The sequence below is a fragment of the Lytechinus pictus genome, chromosome 7 (assembly GCF_037042905.1).
Source record: "Lytechinus pictus isolate F3 Inbred chromosome 7, Lp3.0, whole genome shotgun sequence".
In the NCBI taxonomy this organism is placed as follows: domain Eukaryota; kingdom Metazoa; phylum Echinodermata; class Echinoidea; order Temnopleuroida; family Toxopneustidae; genus Lytechinus; species Lytechinus pictus.
Window position 1 is genome coordinate 33,562,813 of NC_087251.1, and position 19,523 is coordinate 33,582,335.

Below are 19,523 nucleotides of genomic sequence, written 5' to 3' on the forward strand. Positions count from 1 at the left end.
TAGAAGTCATTCTCACCATTTTCTTCGTGCCTGGGCCATTTCATCATCTCTTTAAATCTTCAGGTTATTATTTTGTATTCCTTTCGAGGTATTTTATTATCTCTCACTCTATCTCTCATCCCTTTCTCTACGTTCACATTCCCCTCCATTACGCATTTCTCTATTTCTTCCCCACTTGTTTCTGTTTTACCTTCAATACATCCAATCTGCTCATGTAGATAGAAATTCTACAATGTGTCAAGATTTCTCATTGTGGGTCTTTTTTTTCCAGTACAGATGTATCTATTCTTTCAAATTTCCTGTCTTCTTTCTCAATAATTTTTTGCCCCAATATTTCCCAAAGCTTCTTATTTTTCCCATCCATTCAGATCCTTCACTCTTACTCACATCACTGTACGTATACTTTTTTCTCTCTAACTTATGGACCGAAAATCATCCATTTTACAAGCACTGCCTCTATACCTGAACTAAGTTTCTTTCTTTTTTTATTCTTTCAATACCTTTTCATATGCCATTAACCTCACTCAACTGGTACAAAAAAAGTTCCTTCGGAAAAACAATCGCTATTATTTATGGGTCTTTTGTGACCTCTGATCCTTTCATTTTCATTTACAACATATTCACAATATTTCAACATTTGATCCTTCACCTCCTAGAACCGTTTTTATTTTCATTGCAAGGGTAGCAGATGAATGATAGGTAAAAGAATATCTAACAGGCAATGATCCAAGAAAAACTTCACCTGTTTTCCCATCAATCTTCTAAAAGAAGATGATGTTGTCATGGCAACAGAGTAAAGCTGAATTGTTAAAACTAAACAATCATGAAAAAACATCAGGGGAAACTTAGATCATAACAAACCCATCTTTCTAATCACAATGACTATCAATGCAAGCAATATTCTCATGGCTTTATATAGTTTTCTCTAATTTATGCATAATACTTTAAAGCTCTTCATTATTCACAGAATGGAATATAGAATATTTCATAATAGCTTCAAGGGATATATGATCTACTGATACTAGAAATAATATTTTCCCCAAGGACTAAGGGTTTCAAAAATACTGTCCAGAAGCAGAGTCTGAAAATATCCCCCATCATTAACAACGCATCAATCAAATTTGTGCTAACAGGACATTGGCTTTTGCAAAGGATTTAGGATCCAGTCAGGGGGGGGGGGGAAACTATTTCTTTAAATATTTCACTTAAAAAAACAATTACTAACATTCACTTTAAAAATGTCAAATATCCACCTATCTTTCGCTTACTAAAACACATGTACTTCCCAAGAAAGAGGAATATTCTTAGAAGACTTCATAACATGATCCTTAAAGTAATCTTTTTTACCTGGCTAAATATAGGCCTATATATTCCTACTCTTCCTTCATAGCCTTGGTGAAATATGAGTGGAGAAGGCCATTACAATTACATTATCCTGCTGGTAGATATCCACAGCTTGTATGTGGTTGCAGTGGTCAAAGCACGAGACCTGAGAGCACCTGATTACCTTTATTTTTTCATATTTCCTTTTCATACATGTTTGGTCAATAGTCACCAAATATGTTAATAATTATGTGTTATATAAAACCAATACCACGATAACCGGAAGTTGTAAGATAAAAAGATGGCCCTTGTTCCTTGAATAGATGTCTTTTCATTTATGTATATAGCGAAAACCACATGATCATAATCAGACATTAGAAGTGGATTTTAGAAGGACCAAGTTTTGAAACTCAATCAATTGTACCTTCTTATAATATCATATTAGACCATATTTTTCTATTTTGAAGTGGGATCGTGGTAAAAACATGTTGAATATTATATCTTTAAAAGTGCGGAAGGGTAGAATAATCCATCTACCTACCCCCTTGAATTATGATGTCACACTTTCCCCCTAATGACCATTCTCATTTCAGCTCCTGCGCCATTAATCTGTTAAAATGGGGGTTTTCTACACTAAACCCTCAACCATGCCTCCATTTGTCTAGCCCTCAGAGAATAAAGGCTCTCTCACGATACAAAAGTTTGCTTTCAAAATTTCATATCTGAAAGGAATTTGACAGGTGATTGGTAATATTACTTAATGTACATTATACACTGGTGAAGATAAAAGACTGCAGACGTATCATGCACTTTATTTCCCCAAAGGGTGTCATACGGTAATTAGGATTTGTGCCCTCTATTGTGCTTGCTCCAATGGTTTTTCTTACGTACTCTTTGTTTGTTTTTTCTATAAATAATGAAAAGTTGCATAAGTAAATTGCCCCTCCCTCACAACCAAATCACACAGGGCTTTTACACTGTTAGGAAATTAAAGATTAAACAGAGTAGAATTTAGCACAAAAAAATGAAAAAACAAGAAAGTATATGGGGAAAAAAATCACTATATGCTGATGAAAACCCTTATTGAACTTCATCAAAACTTTCCCAATTAGTTAAGTCCTTTTGACTTTCATCATAGGGCAAGGTGAATACATCTGGCTTTTCAAACAGGAGCAAAATATACCAGTTTTTAGATTCCTCTCTCCCTCTCTCTCAATTTTTCATGAATGAATGAGCATCAGCATGTATTTAAGTGTTGGCACTCTCTCACCAATTACCCCCACGCCGGCCCGCTAATGAGCGCACACCACCTTCACAGCGCTTCCACACACCTCCGAGAGTGGATGGGAAGGTGCTCTCCCCATCACCCTCTTAACATCACCGTGGTAACCATCATCAACTCAGTGGAAGACGGTAAGAAGTGGGATGGGGCACACCATGACCACCCTTTTGGTCCCTAGGAAGAAACTAGGGATGAGAAGTCAAGCATGTCCATCAAAAATCTTGACTTAGAATAGTAGGCCTATATATTCCATGGAACTAAGAAGTCAAGTCTATCTATCAAATCTGGAATTGGAATTACATTGTATTTGTATCGTATCTTATGAAAAGGTGTTAAATTGGAAGCATCGTGGTGTAGCGGCTCTGACTCTAGCCTTACAATCAGAGGGTTGTGTGTTCAAATCCCACCATGGCCTTGCGTCCTTTGGAGAGGCATCAATCCATGCTTTGCCGCTATCCACCCAGGTGTTCAATGGGCACCCGGTAGGATGCGAAAGCCTATGTAGTATGCCTAGCAAATGAGTCTTGGAACTCTTGTTGAATGCTCCCCAGGAAGTGGAGAAAATGCATACATTGTGTGTAGGCATGCGAGGATCCAATGACCACAGACATAATATATATGTAAAGCGCTTCAAGATGTTGTTCCGATGTATGAAGTACCACATAAAAGCGGAATATTATTATTTTATAAATGGAATATATTATTATTTAAGTTATAATTACTATTTCATTATAATATTTTTTCAATAGGAAATAATGGTATTATTACCTTAAAATAGATCATATATAAGGGTTTTATGATTCTGTCCATTAAAATCTTAAAAGGAAAGGTACATAGGTCAATATTTTTTTTCCTAAGGCCCTATGGTCAAATAAAAAAATTATATACCAATACATTGAGGGTGCTGTAACCATGGACCTACTAGGTCCATGCTGTAACTAAGATAGAATATTGTTTTATTTACTCAGGGCAGCCATTTGAGTTATAAATCTGCTCTACCTGTAAGGCCTGATAGAATAATGCTCAGTTTTGTTTTAATGCAAGATATTTCAAGCATTTTAAACCTTTGTTTCAATTCTTGCAATCACTTTTGACTTTGTTGCCTACACTCTTTTACTTCTAGAGATGTGCAAATCTTGAAGATTTCTTCAAATCAAAAGCACCCATCAAAAAAAAAAACCCAATAAGAACAGGAGGCAGCTAGAAATTTCCTTTTTCCTGTAAGCCGTCAAGATATGTTCATGGTGAGTAATAAAACATTTACCGAGAGGTTCATAATTGGCTGCAAACCGGTCAGCGGGCGGGCGGTTAGATAACACGTGGCCTTGAAACAGACATGCAAGCCTGCACCTGACATGAAACAGGATTGCCTCCCCATTATAGAGTTCCTGGGGAGCATATCATGAAGCAAAATATTCAGTAAATTTTCACTGACAAATATGCTTTTCACACTACTTTTTTTTCCTTAACCCCGGGAAATTGGTGGGGCTAAGAGATGCAGTGTGAAACGAAACTGGGCTAAGGAAAAGTGGGGCTAAGCAATAGCCAATCACAGAAGTCAAAATTGCATGTTATTCACGCTCTTTATGGTAAAATCATCAATATTCATGAGCTGTGGGATAGTCCGGGGGTTAAGGCGTTAACCCCGGCTAAGCAGATAGTATGGGGTTAAGACAGTGTGAATCCAAAAAAGATAGTATGGGGTTAAGGATAATCCGGGGTTAAGGATAGTATGGGCCGGGGTTAAGGAAATGCAATGTGAAAAGCATATAAGTGACTATTGTTATAAGCTTCCAAAATCCTTGCATCTGATTGGCTCAGAGCAAATTTATGAGTGAAAAATCAATGACGATGTGTTTCATGAAACACACCCTTTGATTAGTCTATCGATATCTGGGAATTAAAAAATGCATATGAAACATAAAAAAGATAAAATGATCTAGAATTTGAGGGCAATCGAACGTGATAGAATTAATTAAGCGATAAAGAATAATTTGTGCTCTCGCAATCATTATCCTTCTGATCGTGAACAATGGTGATTATTAAATCATGGGAGAAATTGAACGGTGTTCCACTCCACACGTAGCAGAGTGTGAAAAATATAATTACACGCATATATCTCAAGTTCTTTAATACTCTCATGACTACAGCCCTAAATTCTCTTGGTTTCATTCAACAGGGTATCTGGGCAGGCAGCACTCACAGGGTTAACGCTACCATTATCAAGCGCAACACCTCTGGTAGTGAAGCGGCTTTAATTCCCCTACCCTATAAAATCAATCTATTGATTAAACTACTCTTTTTTCATTTCATTCATAACAAGGTGAGTTCACACCTCACCAAATTCATGAAAATTTTTGAGGTTTAAAATAAAATGCATCTCTTTAACTATTTTTTCAGTTTCACTGATTATGAATATTATTGAAGAAAATAACAAATTCTAGCGCATGTGCTTCAGATACAGAATGCAGAAATACAAGTAGTCTGAAATTTGGTGTTGTTTCCAAAACCTTAAAATTAACAATTACATACTTTCCTTCATTTTCAAACTCAGACAAAACAAAACCACAAACCCACAAATGTTGCATTTTTGTTGAAAGTGATACTGAGAATGGTAATGGAAAACTAGTAGTACGACAAAACATTTTTTTTTCTTAAAATATTTTACCAGTGCTCACTTCCTTCTGAAATAAGAATGACTTGGAACAAGAAACCTTGAGAATTAATTGGTTTTTAGCATTTCAACTACCACATAAGAGGTTCTAAAGAATATACCAATTGTTTTCTTGCTTAAAAAATGAATTCATCACTTGGAAATGACTTTACTTGTAAGCAAATTACAAATGATATAATAATTTCATTATGTTTTTCCTCTCCATTTAATTGAACATTCATTTTACATCTCTTGATTGTTATTTTAAATGTTAAACATTTCATTTCTTATTTTTTATATGAAATCTTAATTGAACATAATTATTCAACTTTCATACCATTCTATTCACAAAACTACACCAACGATTGATAGAAAAAAGGAGATAACATAAAATGGAGAATGGAAGATTTGTGCTAAATTTAAATAGCAATGTAACCCACTCACAGAGGTGATTAATCCTTTTACATCCATCGAAATAAGTTTTATTCGTTCTTCCTAAATCTTAGTCTCATTTAAGTTTTTGTGTGTATGAGTGTACATCTGTAGACCTGTCTGTTACTCTCTCTCTCTCTCTCTCTCTTTCTATCTCCAACTTTCAGAACCCCCTTCCCCAAAACTCACTTCTTTCATAACTCAAAATTCCAACCTACATTATAATAAAGCCAACGGCTGGACAGAGTGACCTAAGTAAGAAAAAAATTGGGGGGTGGTGCGGAAGCAATATTTCTAGAAATAATATACGAGGCTTGGGGTCAAAGGTCAAGAACATAGCTTGAAGATACAGTGTTTTAAGTGAGAGTGAACTTTGTTAGAAAGGTGGGTCTGTCATTAAACTCTCTGTTGTTATAGCAAGCATTTCGCTAGGGAGTGGGAAATCTCTTTCCAAGTTCAGGATCGGAAGATCGCTAGCAGCAACGGGTTGAGAGGTTTCTTGCCGAGATTAGAGAGGATTTTCTGAGGTTGCTGCTCTCCTTAAAATGTTATAATGTGAACTCTGGAGACATGGCCTTCTTTTACATTGATATCCTTTATATATATATATATATATATATATATGAAAAATGATAACAGTAACTGAAATAAGATTAGAAAAAAAAACAGGTGCTTTATATGTTCTCAAATTCAAGATTAAAATGGTTATAATCTGAATAAGGCCTCATACTCATTATCACGAATTTAATGAGTAATTTATGGAAAAAAACCTGTAAGTTGTCGTCGGCCAAGTCTTATATAGGCCGCCTATATGCAGAATACTTTTTGGTTGAATTATCTTTGTGAAGTTTCGAACTAAAGCACAATAAAACAAATGCTTCCTGATAATAAAAAAATGGAAAAAAAAATTACAAAACATATGCTTCTATGAATTCCATGCGCTGAAGCTAAATTATGCAATAAATAGGCATAAAAGCCATACTATAGAATTAGGCATTACTGCAATAATGAGAGATGTCTTATTTTATCATATCCTCAGAATGTTCCTGAATTAATATGTACTCAACAATTATCTAGCATATGTTTGTTTGAAAAAAAAGGACCGATACCAAAGTTCAAAAACCTGTTTGGACTTTACTGTCATCTAGCTAAATGAAATCCCCACCACAAGACTGTCCAAAGAGTCTAAGCACTGACCCCTACACCCTGAGGACACAGGTCAAAGGTCATGGTAAACCCATGGGAGTCTGAGGCATACCTTGGGTAATGTGAAGGGCAGGGGCATGAAGGGCAACCCAAGTCCATGAACAATGCCTCCACTTGAAGACCAAGGAAATAAACAGAGAGAAAGAGAGAGGGATGATAAAGAGAAAGATAGATAGAGAGAGAGAGAAAGAGAAGGTAAGAATCAAAGAGAGAGATGATGAATAGGAGAGAAACATTATTGCTAGAGTAAATCATGTCTCGAAGAGGTAGACCTCCCACAGAGTAGTTACTTGAGAATTTTTTCAATTTAACTATGTTCCCCTACCCCCCCCCAAAAAAAAAAGAATGATGCAAAAGTGAAACCATGCACACTTCCGAAGTTCCATCTCAAAAGTTTTAAAGAAAAATTATAAAGAAGTCAAGACAGGCACCCATAATGATCTGAAAGGAATTTGTCTTATAAAATACCTGTGGAGTTGATAATAAAATGTTTAACAAATGCCTAAATGGATTATGGTTTTATGACAATAGATCCTTTTTTGAAGTTCAAAGGAAACTTTATCTCTTGGAAGAAAAACATAAACAGATGTTGATGGCGATAATATAAATCAAGCCTCAATCAGGCTCTTATGACATGCCATATTTTAAATGATTGTGGTTTTTTGTTTGAATAAACAAAAGGAGCTTTTGTAAAGGAGAAGTAGTAAACTAGCAGTAAAACAACTTGTGACAGTCCTCTGATCTTAGAGAAGGCCCCTATGACAATGCACCACTTGGGATGTCTGCCATCAAATTCAAAGATACATTCAAGCAATAATACTTTCATCCAGAATTATTGCTTCAAAACACAGTTGCATTCATATTTTTTCAAATATAAAAATAATTGATGTTGATTCTCCCAGGAACACAAATATGTTATAATGACATCACCCATGTCCAAGGGCAGGCTCCCATTGAAAGGTGTGAAGCAAATAAAGTTTGAATTGGGCAATAATTACCATTGACACAATATTTCAGAAATTTGCACAGAAATGCCACTACAACACAGGATTTATGATACCAATATATTTCTTTCATTTCATTTTGGGGGTTTGAGGGGCTGAAAAAAATTTGCATGAACACATCCAAAGTAACATTGACCTATTCCAAAGAAATGCTGAAAATCGACACCATACCAAACTATGCCAAGTTCAGACCCCAGGGAGGAGGGGAGAGGCCAATATTGAAAGAGAAAGAATGGTCCAATCAAACTTGCCCTCTTCTCACATTTCAAGCATCTTATTGTTTATTGTGATGAATTATACCTACTATTCTCTAATTGCTTTATTTTCAAAGTTAAAAAACCAACCCTGACTTCTTTCTGCATCTTAGAAATGAAAAAGAATTGCCCTCCACTGATCACATTTATATGTTCTTTATTCCTTCCACAAACTACCTTCATTTTTCTTCTGTATGGGTAGCTTCAACTTTTTCTCTTCACCCCTCTTCCCCCATATATTTTCTCTATCCCTTCTACCATGGTCCTCTTGCAATTCTGACATTGCAACATAACTCACATTCATCCAAATCATTAATTTCATAATTCAACTGATCAGATTTCTTGACCGAAATCTTTGTAATAGTGTCCCCCCATTAATTTTTCAAAAAAGTTTTAAGGAGTTGGTTAAATTTTGTGATGTCACAGATGAGCAGCAGGGGAGCATTGTTATAAAAAGGTGAGGAGAGAAAAGGATGATGAAGAGGAGGGGGAGGAGAGGGGGGGGGGGTGGGACTGAGGGTCCACAACCACCATCTTATTCCTAACCTTCAAGCTGTCATCCAAGTTCATCATCTGGACTTGATTCTATTCTCAAGGCATGATGCTATTCACCGCATCTCGGAGGGAGGTCTTTCCCTCATCCATGTCTTCACATACATATCATACCTTCCATAAATCAAATAACCCAAACCAATCCCAAATTTCCTTTTGCGTTCTGCAACGTACAAAAAAGATGCTCATCATTTTCAGCCTGTGGCTGCCCAAAGTCTAGGGAACAAACTCAATCCAACTTTACGAAACATTATACCTCACTTGACCTGTTAAAGACATCTGAAAACCCACATGAAACTTAATTTGCTTTCTGCCTTAAACAGAAAATTCTACCCTTAGAAAACGGTGCTACTGACCTATAAATCAAATTATCATAATCAAGATAGCCTACAATTAATAATAATACAGTTTAATAATGATAACAATGATAATTTATATATTTGTTAAGTGCTATCTGTCTAAAAATAATCTATTCATACATGCACTGTTATCACTACTATTATTATGAGATAAAGTTATACTGTAACTAGACTTATATGGCAAGTCTACTCCTGTCTTTATTTTTTTAAAATCAAAATCCATTTTTATCTATTTATCTGTTTATTCATATCATGATATCAATAAAACATAATTTCCTGATGATAAGAACTTATGATATGCAAAGAGTATAACTTTAGAATGGCACGCATTCACTAATTTATGGCTGCTTGAATGCAGCATGCCAATATGATATAAATACACCGACATGTATAGATTATATTCCATTATTTATATAAAAAAAACAATAAAAGATGATATCTCATACACATTTAATTAACTTAACACCCTCAAGGTGTGACTACCACTTTCCAGTTTCAAATGCTTCTCTTTTAGAATGATTTGTCTTTATGTTGCAGCTGTACAAGGCCAAAGAGATGTCTGAGACATGAAAACCCTGAAACTCGAGCAATACAGGTATTGCCGATAACCACATTTTCAAGGCTAGCTCGTCTGCGAATGCCAAATGAAATTAATGAAGATTTTTCTTTTCTCTTCACTCCGCAGCAAGAGGCCGAGAAGTTATATTTCTATTAAAATTGGATGCACGCATGAGAAATTCAATTTGAACCTTGCACCCAGTCACTTTTACACTTCCTCGGCAGGCGTGGCCGTCATGGAATATCACACTTTCTACCAGGTCCACCGATCAATGAGCCCAGACAGAATGGGAAGTTAGATAGTAAGAGAGCGAGAGAGAGAGAGAGATGCGGAGGGGGCTAGTGACGGCAGAGATGTATAAGGGAACTGTGAATGGACAGATAAGAGAGAGGTAAGAAGAGAATGATGGAGGAAAAGGGATGTGAAGAAAAACAAGTGGAATGCCTCTGGCCGTCTCACCTGCATCACGCGATTCAATATAGCAGCAGTGCTGATTTTGAAAACTACTATAACTCGCACAAGATGTTCAGTGATACTTGGTTACTCGTATTTCCACGTTTTATGAACTAGACCAATACACTTATAGAGATATGATGGCAATTCAACAAATACCCCCGACGTGGCCAAAGTTCTTTGACCTTACATGACCTTTGACCTTGATCATGTGACCTGAAACTTGCACAGGATGTTCAGTAATACTTGATTACTATTATGTCTAAGTTTCATGAATCAGATCCATAAACTTTCAAAGTTATGATGGTACTTCAACAGATACCCCCAATTCGGCCAAAGTTCATTGACCCTAAATGACCTTTGACCTTGGTCATGTGACGTGAAACTCATGCAGGATGTTCAGTGATACTTGATTAACCTTATGTATAAGTTTCATGAACTAGGTCCATATATTTTCTAAGTTATGATGACATTTCAAAAACTTAACCTTAGGTTAAGATTTTGATGTTGATTCCCCCAACATGGTCTAAGTTCATTGACCCTAAATGACCTTTGACCTTGGTCATGTGACATGAAACTCAGGCAGGATGTTCAGTAATACTTGATTAACCTTATGGCCAAGTTTCATGAACTAGGTCCATATACTTTCTAAGTTATGCTGTCATTTCAAAAACTTAACCTCAGGTTAAGATTTGGTGTTGACGCCGCCGCCGCCATCGCCGTCGGAAAAGCGGCGCCTATAGTCTCACTCTGCTATGCAGGTGAGACAAAAACCAAGAAAACACAAGAGTGTAATAGATATAAAAAAGAGAGAAAGGGGGCAGGGAAAATAAGGCGGTATTCTTAATTTAAACACCAATCAATATATCCTCCAAGAAAAAAAATTAAAGAATAAATAAAACAATATAAATGAAAATAAATAACAACAAATGAAATAAATGAAGAAAAATTACACATGAAAAATGGTAAAGCAATGTATAAAATGAATGGAAAAGGGTGTATGAGATATGAAGAACCTCAATGCAGGAAAATGTCTGCTGCCCTCTCAAGGCAAAGAGTAAATTCCACATGTTCCTCCAGAATGTAATTAAAGAGACTCTCTCACAGGCATTGCCCTGGCTTTACCAAACATTGTGTAGGGAGACACACTAGGCCCTATTTAATAAATCGCCATCAGCACAAGGGTTATCGAGACGGAAAAAACGAGTGGAGATGATAAAATAAAAATGAAATGAAATGGAAAACAGATGGATGAGGAGAGGGAAGCCAAAAATCAATATCCATATAGTTTACAGCTTGCATGATGATGAACAAGCTGATGCAGTCTCATGAAGCAACTAAGTAAACTAGAGGAGAGGTGTAGGGGGACGGGATGTGTAGGACAGGGACAGCTCTGGTGGGTGAGGCAAGCGTTTCCATCGGATGTTGGAAAACGTGCACGGTAGCATCCACAAGTTATTAGGTTAAGGGGAAAAAATGCGATAAAAACTAGGTTATGGCTCAGAGGCAGAGAAATATGACGAAATTATAAGAAACGGAGACAAGTGCTGCCAATCGAAACGCAGCGCCTGCGAAGACCGAGGGAAGAGTGGGGGGAAAAAATGTGCGATACTAGCTGGTAAATGTTCCCCTTTCTCATTGATCCAATTCTCTCGCACTTCAGATCGAACAATTATTGACACAGTCCTAGATTTGGGATATTGAGAAGGAGCAATGATCCAGCGCCGCCACGAAGGAAAAGAGAAAACCATGAATATGATCAGAGAGAACCACAAACAGGAGACTTCATTATCCATGTTTTTGAAAGATGGAGATAAAAGACGTCCCCTGGTGGAACATTTGCTTGCTTTTCGCAGACATGACGTCACAAGTTTGCTCTGGATAGGAACACCCTTTCAGGCCAAGTGTACATAATATTTCCTTCTATCACCACATGTTGAATAGAGGAGAAATATGATTGACTTTCATATCCTTCCAGCGAGATGATTCAAGATCACTAGTCATCACCATTGTTGGCAAAGATATATCTTCACAAATGTGAATCACACCCGGACATTTCGAGATGAATGACGTATTACACAATAATCATTCTTTCCATCAAGAAAATGAAACTCAAATCTCCGAAATTTGTAACCGAGGCAACACTTGGGAATTTATCAATTCCTCACCTTGTTCCCCATAATGGGAAAACAATACAATCTTTTCCATAGAAAAACAACACCTTTTTTTCTAAATCAAACTTTCTTCATGACATAATAAACAAACGAACATCCAAGAAGTTTAGCATCATCTTGTCAATTCAATGACCCTGATGGGGCTGCCAAACACGAGTCGTACTGCTCGATCATAATTTTATTGATACTTGTACTTTCCTATGTAGATTACAATGTGCTTGTCCATTTCAATATGGATTTCACCAAGGATTTTGCTTCAAGTCTAGAAAACAATATGTTATGATTGATATAACTTATATCTCTATTTCCCCTCCTTTGCTTCCTTTTCTCCCTTTTCTTCCACTTCTATTAGTTTTACATCCTCTTTCACACAAACACTATCAACATTCTAGGATTGCCTAGATTATAAGGAGACCTCCTTCATTCAATGCAAGAGCTAGCCAACAGCAGAAAAGAAATTTGATACTTATTCAAAAATTAAAATTGCCTCTGCATAAAGACTCGATTCAAAGCTTATCAAAGAGAATTAGTTTGATGTGCTTCAATTTCAATCGTAAACTGCAAAGGCGATTTGATTCGATTTGATTTCTCCTTAATTCGCCTCATTCAAGTTTTTGATAACAGGTTCGCGGGATAAAATAGGCATAGTTCACAGGCATAAGGATGCATGTTAGAATTCATAGAGCAAAAAAAAAAAAAAAAACATGGAAGGGGACAAGGGAAAAAAAGAAGATAATATTAATAAAATCAGAGAAACATCTATCTATCTGTCTGTCTGTCTATCTTTCTATCTATCTATCTATCTATCCATTTATCTATCTATATATCTGTCTGTCTGTCTGTCTGTCTATCTTTCTATCTATCTATCTATCTATCCATTTATCTATCTATATATCTGTCTATCTGTCTGTCTGTCTATCTTTCTATCTATCTATCTATCTATCCATTTATCTATCTATATATCTGTCTGTCTGTCTGTCTGTCTATCTTTCTATCTATCTATCTATCTATCCATTTATCTATCTATATATCTGTCTGTCTGTCTGTCTGTCTATCTTTCTATCTATCTTTCAAGTCTGGTCTAATTTATATATACATTGATTCATAATTTCTTGGTATTAAAATTTGCATGTCGTTAATAAGAATGACATGTAAAATCTGTTTCATTCCTTGATTTTACCCTAACCTACACTCACCTGATCAGAGATGAAGATGAAAGCCATCAATGCAATGTTTAAGTAGTAACCATGGAAACAGGATGAGCAGGCATCACCATAAGAAAGGAAGAAAGAGAAGAAACAAAGAGACATTAATTAGTATTGTTAACTCATATCCATATACATGTATGTATCATGACTTGGTCCTGAAAGAAGGATAGGACATGTTTGGGGAATTCATTTATGCATGCCTCTTTTTAATAAAAGCAAAACAAACAATAATCCAACATATAAATAGAAAAAAATAAGAACAAAATCTGTAATGCCACTGATACTTTTCACCTGATCAAGAAATTAGAAACATTGTTGCATTGTCACAAGAGGGCAGCATTAATATATTTCTTATGACTGACAATGGTCTTGGTTGAGCTTTCAAGTTCATTTTAATTTGCTTCCACAATCGTTGAATAGGGACTAAAATATGAGCTCATGTATCTATCTGGACTGGGTGGAATATTGTCGATAGAGGGAGCCAAACAGAGTTTGGATGATTGAGGTTGAAGACTGTGACAGAGAAATGATGTGTTACTCATCCATGGGCACGTCGTCTGCGTTCATTCGAACCGTTGTATCAGTCAATTTTGGTCCCAAAAAAAAATTGATTTTGAGATTTCGGCAGAAAATGAAAGTACAAGTCCTATTTTATTCATAACTAAATTTCTATGCAGCAATTTATTTCAATTTTTGAGATACGAGGGGATTTTCATGGCGATGCCATACAAATTTTTAATAAAATGCGCAAATACCATTGGAAACGTGCACTGTAACAGAGCGATACAATTTTTTTTTTGTCTGACAGCGATTTCAATGCGCGCGGTCAGCCAAACAGTCGTATCAGCACTGGGCACTGCATTGACTTTGCACGTGAAAAGCCATACAACGTTTTGACTGATTGCGTGCATTAAATTCTCGGTCAGTCAAAACGTTGTATCGCTTTTGCCCTATTGTGTTTTTGTATAGGGAAAATCTAAGTCGCTCAAACGGAAATTACAAGCATGTAGCTCTTTTGCGATATTTTCTCCGATCCTTAGTTTTGTGTCAAAATAAGTATACCAATGTCAAGAAAATTGTCTTGGTCTTTCCAACAATGTATTTTTCTGGCAGTGAATATGTTGTAAGGCTGGGGAACTAAGTGTGAAAATAATAGTAAACTTTTAAGTCTATTTTCTCTGAAATGGGTTTGCAACGTATGTGTGATACGACGGTTCGGATGACCGCCGACGATGTCCTCATTTACACAGATTTCCTGATTGTTATTTATTTTGGTGCCTGGATAGGGTTTTTAAAATTTCTTTTCCTAAACATCTCATTATCAATTAAACTCCCCTCCTTGCACTCCTCATTCTCATTCTCATTTTTTTTTTTTTGGGGGGGGGGGGACAAAGAGGAAGCAAGGTAAAGTGATCTAATTACCCTTTTCACCCCTCTTATCAAATGTTTAGTCACTGTTGTGTGCTATCCTTTTCATTTTGTCACTCTTTTGTAATATCAAAAGCACTATTTTTTTATAAATTTAAGTTATAGGGATTGCAATCTACAAGCCTGGCTTTTTAGCAGTCCCCTCCATACCCAACCTGTTATATACATAAACTTCCTATTGTACAGTATCAACTAATTGTTTGATTAACTTTAATGCTTAACAATGTTTTACAATGCATGCTATAATACTTGGAATTATATTTGTTTGTTGTAAATGCAACTAATTGAAATGAAAATTTACTGGTAGAATATAAATATCATCATGAATATACTGGAACAGACATGTCTTGCTATGCCAGTTTGTTCCTGATTATCAGGGTGTTGGCAAGCAATCATCGCGCATATCTTGTAAATGGATTCACCCCTCAAAATCTTCCCAATAAAGACAAGAAAATATCAGCCTGTATAACAGTAGGGCAAGACAGATATTCCTTCCCCTATAGCCAGACTGACAATGACTGACGTTCATTGGAATAGTCACTTCAATCCAATCCGTCCAAATAAATGGATGTCAACCAGGCTCGGAGGGCTTCCAAGATGCCTATTCCAATTTATAGGGTTTGTTTCCGCTCAAGCCCGGCCCAGCCGCTTTTATGTCAAGACAGCACACTCATTTTTTCAGGGGAATGAGAACAGTTAGGAAGAAAGTAATATTTGTCTTTCCCACACAAATGTTTAGAGAAAGAATAAAGAATCCACTATATTTAACCAGAAGAAATAAATATTTCTTGTTATCTGTCTGAGAGTACAAAACTTTATAATTTATTTTGCTTTTAACACATAGACCTATGTAATCATTGTAAGAAAATATGTCTCCATAGAAGTATTCCATTTATCAATTCTGCCACGAAGGTCATCTGATATCCTTTGATTGCTCTTAAATAGGATATTTAGCCTTTTTGAAAAAGAATAAAGAATTGCAACAATCATTGCTAATAGGCCTATTTATTTTCCATATTACAAGATAACATGTCAGTAGCATCAATTTTGATAAATCTTTCACTATCAAAAATAGACCAAAAACACTTTTTTTTTCAAAACAGAAGACTCAAGAGGACAATTCTTCCCCTTTAAGTTTGATAAATCTTGAAAACAAAGAACTCTGGTTTGGTAGGAAATGACATCAGGTTGAAGCGAAGCAGAGGAGGCGGGCAGGGATTACCGTTGGACATTTAGAGAATGGAGATAGAGAGAGAGAAGCGGCATCTCCGCATCTCCCGCTTACCCACACGCCATCTCCAAAGACGCCAAATCCTGTAAATGTGTCCAGTAGGCACACAAGATGGATGCACTGCCCTCGTTTCAAGGAGATAGAAAACAAGCGAGTTATTGCCCTACAGATGCAATCAAGCAATGCATTAACCCAAAATCACATCTCCTTCTCTTAATGGTTGCGATATGGTAATGCGTGCTACAAGATGGCTTTTCTTTCAATGCAACATTGAATCACTTGTCTCGGTTTGCATCACTATCCCCGTTTATTATTCAGCAGTTTCAATATCTGAGAAAAGATACTTGAATGTTCCTACAGGCATAATATCTTGAAGAAAATTGCCTAAAAGATTTTTTTTTTTGACTGGGGATTTAAACAACACAGACATATATCTTTGGAGAAGTATGTGTGATATTTTGATGTAAACTTCAATAAAGCTACAACTCTGGTTGAAATTGAAAGTGAAAAGTTGTCACGTAATTTCCCTTGCCCAGATTCAATAGCATATATGATAAACCCTTGCCAGTATTGGTTTATCATCTGTTTTAGTTCCCTTCTGCTAAAGGCAAACTCTAGCTATTGTGGAGTCGATGCAATTAGCTCGCATTCGACCTGTCGTTCCTAAGCCTACATCAATTCATCACAGGAACAATCCCAACTCTCCCGCGAGATAGTAAACGACGATAAAAACCTCTTTTCCCGAACAGCAATCCTAAAGCATCAACTCTGTTCAAGTATTTAATACCAACACTGAATTAATAAGTTATATGTCTGCGCTGTATCACTATCACTCGGTGCGATGAATCAATTAAACGCCGTTTGATGGAACGTCGATAAGTTCTTATTAGGATCGTAAAGTTGCACATTTTTCTTGATCGTCTGAGGTCTTTAATTGGCTAGTGACAGTCAGGATTTCCCATCATTCATTTCTACCATATCAACTACTTGGTTAGTCTCAATCACAAGAATGTCATTTTATAGAATAACATACTGTATTAGAAACAATGAATAAACAATGAATAAAGGTTAACAATTAATTCATATTAAAGGCATTTGGTAACTCTGGAAATTCTTAGCTGCATAGAAATTAACATGTATTACTAGGTGTTATCACTAAAAAAAATTGCTCAGATTTCCACTGATAAATGTTAAAAGCTATTAAAATCCTTGCATCCAATTGGCTGATAGCTTTGAAAATTGTTAAGAAGATGCTTCATAAAACACTCCTCTGAAGATCTGGGCCCCGTCTTACAGAGAGTAACGATTGATCCAATCAATTGTAACTCTATGGAAATCCATCAGTGTCATAATTTTTTTCTACAGGAAAATGTGCTTTGTAAACAAAGAGAAGTGCAGTGAATATTCAAGAAAACCATGAATGCATGAATATACATCATAGCTAGAAAATATTTTGAACAAACATGCAAAATGAATGTTGATGTTGCTGGCCGTCCATAGTTGTGATTGATCGGATCAATCGCAACTCTTTGCAAGACAGGGCCCTGCTCATCCGTTATACCTTGCTGTGTTTTACAGTGGAGATCATATATTTACTGTCAACATGATAATAAGATTCCTCCATAAATCATTTCTAATTCGAAGACAACCTTGTCCTTCAAAAGTAATTACCAATAACCCATTCAATATGCAGTGATCTCTGTAAGGAAACAGAGTATACATGTATAGCTTTACAGGCTCTGAGTCATTCATTACCAATACCACCATCGTCTCGAGGTAAAACCAATAAAGGGGAAGATATCCTGATTCGTTGATACATTTACTACTACAATTTTATGATTAATATCATATCTGAATAATGGCTCAAATGGGGTTGAGAGATTAAAGTATGTCAATGTTAATGTATCTGGTTCAGTTTCAATTTGAGAAAGGCATGATGGGAGGGGAGGGGCGCTCTGATGATGGAGTCTGTCTTGGGCAGCAATTTCACAAGAAAACAAGGAATTTCTATATTAAACAAGTGGAATGCCTCTGGCCGTCTCACCTGCATCACGCAATTCAATATAGCAGCAGTGCTGATTTTGAAAACTACTATAACTCACACAAGATGTTCAGTGATACTTGGTTACTCTTATTTCCACGTTTTATGAACTAGACCAATACACTTATAGAGATATGATGGCAATTCAACAAATACCCCCAACGTGGCCAAAGTTCTTTGACCTTACATGACCTTTGACCTTGATCATGTGACCTGAAACTCGCACAGGATGTTCAGTGATACTTGATTACTATTATGTCCAAGTTTTATGAACTAGACCAACACACTTTCAAATTTATGGCTGTAATTCAACAAATACCCCAATTTGGCCAAAGTTCATTGACCCTAAATGACCTTTGACCTTGATCATGTGACCTGAAACTTGCACAGGATGTTCAGTAATACTTGATTACTATTATGTCCAAGTTTCATGAATCAGATCCATAAACTTTCAAAGTTATGATGGTAATTCCACAGATACCCCCAATTCGGCCAAAGTTCATTGACCCTAAATGACCTTTGACCTTGGTCATGTGACGTGAAACTCATGCAGGATGTTCAGTGATACTTGATTAACCTTATGTATAAGTTTCATGAACTAGGTCCATATATTTTCTAAGTTATGATGACATTTCAAAAACTTAACCTTAGGTTAAGATTTTGATGTTGATTCCCCCAACATGGTCTAAGTTCATTGACCCTAAATGACCTTTGACCTTAGTCATGTGACATGAAACTCAGGCAGGATGTTCAGTAATACTTGATTAACCTTATGGCCAAGTTTCATGAACTAGGTTCATATACTTTCTAAGTTATGCTGTCATTTCAAAAACTTAACCTCAGGTTAAGATTTGGTGTTGACGCCGCCGTCGCCGCCGCCGCCGCCGCCGCCGCCGTCGCCGTCGGAAAAGCGGCGCCTATAGTCTCACTCTGCTATGCAGGTGAGACAAAAATTGCAATCAATTTCAAATTATTGTATCTCCTTATGGTGCAGGGCCAAGGGTTGAAAATATCAAATCTTAAGGTGTTTTTAGCATTTTTGCGATCGATGATCCATCATATAATTTTTGTTTTACAAGGGGCTCTTGTCACCTTCAACAATTAACTAGACAGATTTGGTGTCAGCGACCTTAATTCTTTCCAGAAATGCAAGTCATGTTAGTCATGCTGTATCATTCCTCGTCCTCATCAACACTTTCTCTTTTCTCTCTCATTCTTCCTCATTCTATCATTCACTCTACCCCGAATTGAATTTGAATTTGAATGTGAATTTGAATTGAATGCTCTTAATAAAAAAATTTCTGATTCCTTTTACCTCCTCCTCCTCCTCCAGGGCCCTGTAACATAATGCTTAGCGAACAATT